Raw genomic sequence first — 7723 nt, 5'->3', positions numbered from 1 at the left:
CTTGAACTTGCAATGATCCTCCTGCCTCAGCCTTCTGAGTGCTAGGATTATAGGCAAGCACCACTACGCCCAGCTCTACTCTGCTTTATTTTTGTGCCTGGTGCTTATCACCTCTCAAAGTTTACTTATTGGCTTAGGGTCTGCTCACTGGGACCCTGTTTATCACTGGGATAAACTACATTGCCAGGCATGTGTGGCTGAGCTAAATCCCCAGCCCCAGGACCTTATACTTCTTGTTCACTGCCTGGCACCCTGATCTGGGAACACTGCTTGGCTTGTCGAGTGTGCTCAAACCTGCAGTGAAGGCATGAAAGACCTTTAAGGCCATGGACAATTCCCTTCCTCTCTGCGTGGGCCCTGTCCCGGAGTGAAGGGAGAAGTTATTGTTCTTAGCTCAACCAGTTTCTTTTCCTTCCACATGAGGCAATTTCCCTTGGACATCTTCCCATAACACACAGTGGTGTGCAAATGAAATAAAGTACATGAAGTGCTGGGTGTGGTGGTGCAAGCCTGTAATCCCAGCACTTGGGAGGCTGAGGCAGGAGAATCACTGAGAGTTAGAGGCCAGCCTGGGGTACAAAATGAGTTTAAAGCCAGCCTGAACTGCATAGTGAGACCCATCTCAAAAATACAAAAAAAAAAAGAAAGAAAGAAAGAGAGAAAGAAAGAAAGAGAGAAAGAGAAAGAAAGAAAGAAAAGAAAAGTACATGAAAGCACTTTGCGAGCAGGAAGCACCAGGAGAGTTCTGACCCTTTACCATCCAGCCTTCTGGGATCAGGCTGTGGTTCTGGAAAGGAGCATGGTGGGAAATCTGTCTTGGGGACTCTTCTCTGAGCTTGGTCCTCCCACCACTTCCCCCCAATATTTCCTCCCTGGTGCCCGAGGGAGAATTCCCCGCGCCTGCGCCTGTGCCCGTGCCTGTGCCGAGGAGAGCGGGGCAGCGGGTGATTCATGGGGAAGTCTGGAGGGCTGCTTGGGGCTGGTGACTCACGGCTTCTCAGGGAGCAGGAAGACGTGGTGTCCATGCGGGATCTTCTGGAAGCGTCCCGGTCTAGTGGTAGCGAGGGACTCCCCGCCGGCCCACAGCCGCCTTCCTGGCATCTGTCAGGTCTGTGTCTGTTGCTCAATGGAGAAGGAAGGTGAACAGCAAGCTCAGGAGGGAAGCAGGCGAGAGAGCGGCGCCATCTCCCTGACCGTGGGCCCCTGCGGGCAGGGCCGCGTGTGCACTGCTGTGTGTCCGCCTTGGTGCACAGGGCCTGTAGGGCGGCTGGGAAGTGAGTGGTTGAATAGAGGAAGAAACCTTCTGGGACCCCAGGGGCTGAGTTAGATGGCATTACCACCTCTGAGGGCCCAAGGCTGTGAGAGCGGGGGCAAGGGAAAGGACATTGAGGGACAATCTGAAACCACTTTACTATTGTTCAATCTATTTTCCTTTTTCTTTGTTTTTCTTTTCTTTTCTTTTCTTTTTTTTTGAGATAGGGTCTTCTTGTGTAGCCCAGGCTGACCTCAAACTCACAGACATCCTCCTGCCTCAGCCTCCCAAGTGCTGGGGTTGCAGGGGTGCACCACCAAGCCCGGATGGTCAATCAATTTTGAGGAAGGAATAAAGTCCCCAGGATGTGTTCAAGGCCCAACCTGCTTGGCCTAGAACTGGATTCCCAAGAGGACCCCTGCACTTGTCTGGCTGCTATGCAAAACCAATCCGAGGGACAGGTTTGTTTTGTGACTGGGCTTCCTGTGCTGGGCAGGTCATGATATGAACACTGTGTGGTCCTGAAGCTGAGGAAAAGACCACCAAGGAAGAAAGACTAAAAAGCACCAGCTTGCCTGCCGGGTATGGTGGCAACACTCCTGTAATCCCAGCACTCAGGAGGCTGAGGCAGGAGGATTGTTGTGAGTTCGAGGCTAGCCTAGGTTACAAAGTGAGCTCAAGGCCGGCCTGAACTGCATAGTGAGACCCTGTGTCAAAAAGACAAAAAATAAAAAATAAAAAGTACCAGCTTGAACCCTGGCCCCTGTCTCCTTTTAATACTGTCTGTGGATATATCACTTAGGTAGTGCTGCTCCACTCCCAGGCAGACGCAGGTCTGCGGCATGCTGTGCCACCCTTCTTCAATACGTCCTTATCAGCACTACCAACAACTATCATTTTCTGAGCAGGAGCTAAAGACTTCAACCAGGAGCTTTGTGGGCTAGCCTCTAGAGCAGTATCTTCTTGCTGTGTGACTTTGAGGAAGTTACTTAACCCCTCTGGCATTTAGACCTAGTCTTAGAAGGTGGAGAAGGTGAACTGAAGGACTCAAACGGACCCAAAACCATTGGGGACCCAACCGTTGCAGCCTGGAGCGGGCCACCCGGGGCCCCTCACACTGACTCAGACCCAACACGGCACAGCATTCATTCTACTCTGAGCCACTTCCCCAGAGAGAAGGTGCTTTACCTCCAGGGTCTCTGGCCAGAGCTGGTGTGCAGCTGACCCTGTGGCTCAGCCTCAGGTGAAAGAGAAGTCTCTCTGTGGTCATCTGGTGGGGCTATTTGCTTGTGGCATGCTTTCCTAATCGCTCCCTTCTGGCCTGGTGGGGGTTTGCCGGTGCTGCTAGGCCCCCAGGACGAGGTCGCTGAGGCCGGGAGCAGCTGAGGGTTTGCCTACCCTTGGCTGAGCACAGTGCGAACCTCAGGGTCTGAGTGTGGTGGGGTCTTTCTGTTGCACCTGGCAACTCAAGGGCACACCCGCCCTCACGCCAGGCCCAATGTTCCTCCCGCAGGCCAGGAAGGGGAAAGAGGGCTGGGTGTGTGTCCCCCTTGTGTGTTCAGCACTCAGAAAATCCACGAATGCTGACTGTGCAGAACAGACAAGCTGGGTGTCCTCCAGTATCTATTTTTTCTTAAATAATGGGTTTTTAATCAAGCATGTGTATGTCCCACGTTGCCCAGTCTCTCTTGTAACTAGGCATGGCCATTTGAAAAAGTCAAGCCTGAAGTATGGGCAACTTCTAAGATGTCTCCATAGAGAGAAAGACAGTGGTTTTCTTTCTTTTTTTTATCTTTTTGTCTTTTTTTTGAGACTGGGTCTCACTATACTTGAGCTCACTTTGTACCCCAGGCTGGTCTCGAACTCACAAGGATCCTCCTGCCTCAGCCTTCTGAATGCTGGGATTACAGGTGTGTGCCACCATGCCCGGTGAGACAGTGGTTTTCTTCCCCTTTTGTCCTTATTGTCTGCAACATGGAGTGATGGCTGGAGTTGATGCAACCATTTTTTTTTTTTTTTTTTTTGTCTTTTTGAGACAGGGTCTTGCTATGCAGTTCAGGCTGGCCTTGAACTCACTTTGTACCCTAGGATGGCCTCAAACTCACAATGATCCTTCTGCCTCAGCCTCCCAAGTGCTGGGATTACAGGCACGTGCCACTACGTCCGCTGATGCAACCATTTTGAACCATGAAGTGATCTGGGGAATGATGGTAGAGTAGCAAGACAGAAAGAGCCTGGGTCCTTGGGGATCATTGGGGTAATTGTCCCTGACATGTTTATGACTCTCTTGACTTTTATTTTTTTTGTCTGGAACGATCTTTTCAAGGATGTTCACAAGGTAAATGGTCTGAGAGTACAGAAATCTTGTCTTTCTAGAGCAGAACACAGATTTGTTTTGTGACTAGGATAAAAATAATGCCTTTTTCCTGAGCAAATATTGGCTGGATTTGCTAGCAGCTTCTTGTAATATTAGGGGTTTCCTAAGTCAGTACAGCAGCCCATCCTTATATGCAAGGGGTACATACTAAGAGCCCCAGTGGGTACTTGAAACTGCAGGTAGGTAGTATCAAACCCTGTAGACACAGTGTGATTATAAAATACGGTGAATGCTTAAGAAAAAGCATTACACTAAAAGACCCATTGCTTCTGGGTACAGTAGTGGTGCATACCTGTAATCTCAGTACTTGAGAGGTTGAGACAGAAGGATCACTGTGAGTTGAAGGCCAGCCTCAATTACATAGTGAGACCCTGTCCCCCCCAAAAAGATGCATTCTATCGATTCCTCTCAAAAGATTCCTCCTCACTTTAAGCACATGTGTCCCACCATTCTTGCCACTTTCTTAGGCAGTTCTGGAAGTCCTCTTTCATGAGTGCCTTTAGTCTTGGATCAGTTCAGGACTTTTACCTTTCATGGTCATTTTGACTTTGAGGAAGAGCAGGGAAGTCACACGATGCCAAAGCCTGTGAATAAGATGAATGAGGATGCACTGCTAGAGTTTAGGAGCCTGTCTTTCTGTCAGATGGCACACGGCAGCTTTTTTTTGTTTTGTTTTGTTTTTGAGACAGGGTTTCGCTATGCAGTTCAGGCTGGCCTTGAGCGCACTTTGTAGCCCAGGCTGGTCTCGAGCTCACAGTGATCCTCCTGCCTCAGCCTCCCAAGTGCTGGGATTACTACACTCGTGCTAAGCCCAAGGATTACTACACAGCGTGCGCCACTACACTCGGCTAAGCCCAAGGTCCTGAGTTTGATCCCCGGCACTAAAAAAAAAAAAAAAAAAAAAAGTCCCGTCCCAACTCCTCTCTTCCGTTCCCACCCCGACCAACAAGGCTCGTGCTTTCTGTCACTGTAAATTTGTGATCTCTAGGGTTTTATTTATTTATTTTTATTTTTAAAATTTTTATTATTTATTTATTTATTTATTTTTGAGACAGGGTCTCACTATACAGTTCACTCTGGCCTTGGACTCACTTTGTAGCCAAGCTGGTCTCAAACTCATGGTTATCCTCCCACCTCAGCCTCCTGAGTGCTGGGATTACAGGAGTGTGCCACCACGCCCAGCCCTCATTCTCTTGAATTTGGGAGGCATTTTGTTTGCTGAGAAATCTATATTTCTAGGCCAGGCTCTCTGGGTAATCCTAGCACTCTGGGAGGCTGATGCGGGAGGATTGCAGATTTAAACCCAGCCTGGGAAAACACAGCGATTTTGCAAGATTCTGTCTCAAAATAAATATTTAAAAATTTAAGAATAAACTAAAAGGACTGAGATGTACCTCTGTGTGAAGGCCCTGGGTTCAATCCCCCATATGGAAATGAAGAATTATACTTCTGTATTCCTATGCTGTTTAGGCCATTGTGTTTTTTTGCTGTTGTTGTTTGTCTTTTTGAGACAGGGTCTCGCTATGCAGTTCAGGCTGGCCTTGAGCTCACTTTGTAGCCCAGGCTGGTCTCAAACTGTCAGTGATCCTCCCGCCTCAGCCTCCTGAGTGCTGGGATTATAGGCGTGTGCCACAACGCCTAGCTGTATGTCTTATTTTGCAGGGTGTCGGGATCTTTTTTTTTTTTTTTTTTTTTTTTGAGAAAGGGTCTTGCTGTGTAGTTCAGGTTGGCCTTGACGTCTCTGTGTAGCCCGGGGTAGCCTCAAATTTGCAGTGATCTTCCTGCCTCAGCCTCCCAAATGCTGGGATTACAGGCATGTGCTGCTACACCTGGCTGTCTGGATTTTTTGCCCAGTTTTAAAGTATGTAGTTTTTCTTCTTATTGTTGAATTTTAAGAGTTCTTTGTATATTTTAGATAACAATCCTTTATCATAAAAAATATATATTTTCTACCAGTCTATGGCTAGTTTCTCATTCTCCTGTTTTGTTTTTGTTTTTGTTTTGAGACAAGGTCTCCATATGTTGTTCAGGCTGGCCTTGAACTCCCCATGTAGCCCAGGCTGGTCTAGAACTCATGGCTATCCTCCTGCCTCAGCCTTCCAAGTGCTGGAATTACAGACATTGTGCCACTACCCCCAGCCCTCATTCTCTTGAATTTGGGAGGTATTTTGTTTTCTAAGAAATCCACATTTCTTTTTTTTTTTCTTTCTTTCTTTCTTTTTTTTGTCTGTTTGAGACAGGGTCTCACTATGCAGCTCAGGCTGGCCTTGAGCTCACTCTGTAGCCCAGGCTGGTCTCGAACTCACAATGATCCACCTGCCTCAGCCTCCCCAGTGCTGGGATTATAGGCGTGTGCCACCACGCCCGGCTATAAGAAATCCATATTTCTAGGTCAGGCACTCTGGTTAATCCCAGCATGCTGGGAAGCTGATGCAGGAAGATTGCAGATTAAACCCAACCTGGGAAAACTCAGTGACTTAGCAAGATCCTATCTCAAATAAAAGCCAAAAAAATTGAGAATAAACTAAAAAGGACTGAGATGTACCTCTGTGTGAAGGACCTAGGTTCAATCTCCAGTATGGAAAAGAAGAATTACACTGCAGTATTCCCATGCTGTTTAGGCCATTACTACACTGGGCTTTTCAACCTAATTCTAGCAGCTACTCAAAGTCATACTTTGCCTTAGAACCTTCTAGCAGCTTCTCACGCCCAGAACAAAGCACACTGCTTTCTGTGGCCTCTACAGGGCCCTTAGTATAGTTCTTGGTTAGAGAGGCTGAGAACAAGGCCTTGGGTCCAGGTTCAAACTCTACTTGGGCAAATTACTTTACTTCTCAGTTCCTTGTCTGCACAGTGAGTTAGATGCAGAAGTACCGCGTGCGTCTGCAGCGATAACAGAGCGGGTTACTACAGTACGCACAAGGCCTGGCCGGGCCCCGCATGGCGGCTCTTCCCCCAGTGCAGCAGCTGCCACACTGATTCTCCTTTGTCGCCCCCAGTAAACCGAGCTTCCCCTCACTGCAGAGCGTGTGTGTCTGCCCCTCTGCCCAGAAAGTCTAAACCTACAACCAACAACACACATGCACTCACACGCACTCAAACACTCATGCTCGCACTTATGTTCACACCCACACACTCACATTCACACACATCCCCGAGCATTTACAGGCACACGCAGAAGCTCACAAAAGCACTCACAATTCACGCTCATAAGTCCACACACACTCACATATGCGTGCATGTTCACATTCAAATACATACACTCATACACACGCACCCATACCTCCTCACATGTGTCCATGCACACACACACACTCACATGTGCACTCATCCCGCCCCTCCTTGTGAGGTTACCCTAGCTAGATCATCTCACCGACTATAGCCCCACTCGGCTGTTCTTTACCTTTGCTCCTCATTCTTTGGCCTGGGCCACTCCCTGCAGTGCTAACTGAGCACCCAAGGGCCCAGGCATGGCTCTAGGTTCAGTTCTGTGGCCTCCTGTGTAGGGTCAGATGCTATGAGCACCTCTTGCGCAGGGCCCACTTTAACCATGCTCACAGCTGTATCTCAGCACCGACCCGGGCCTGGAAAATAGTATGTGCTCAAGAAATATTTTTGGAAGCAAGTGAGTGAGTGGATGTCTTAACTACTTTTCTCGTTGCTGAGATAAAATGCCCAACACTCAAAAGGAGGAAAGGTTTATTTCAACTCACAGTTTGTAGAGGTTTCAGACCTGTTGGCTGGCTCCAAGGCAGGGTGGAATCACAGAGGAGAAAGAGTCCATGGCAAGCAGGAAGAAGATAGTGAAGCAGCAAGCAGCAAGAGCAGCAAGAGCAGCAACAGTAAGAGCTAACCTGCTTTTCCCTTTTACTACAAACAGGGTATAAATCTATTGATTAGGGCCACCCACACACAGGTGGGAGCTACCATTATCCACCTCCTTAAACCCAGTAGCACACCCTTAATCCACATTCACACATCCTAACCCAACCACGTTTGACAACAGAAAAGCAGGAAGCAGCTGTGCAGACCTCTTGTTAGTGGGAGCTGCAGTAGGGAGAAGGTCCTGGCTCAGATCAGAGCACAGGTGGAGA

Source organism: Chinchilla lanigera, unplaced genomic scaffold, assembly GCF_000276665.1.
Source record: "Chinchilla lanigera isolate Chin_1 unplaced genomic scaffold, ChiLan1.0 scaffold00007, whole genome shotgun sequence".
In the NCBI taxonomy this organism is placed as follows: domain Eukaryota; kingdom Metazoa; phylum Chordata; class Mammalia; order Rodentia; family Chinchillidae; genus Chinchilla; species Chinchilla lanigera.
The sequence above is the reverse complement of the archived record's forward strand: the minus strand, read 5'-3'. Positions refer to the sequence as shown.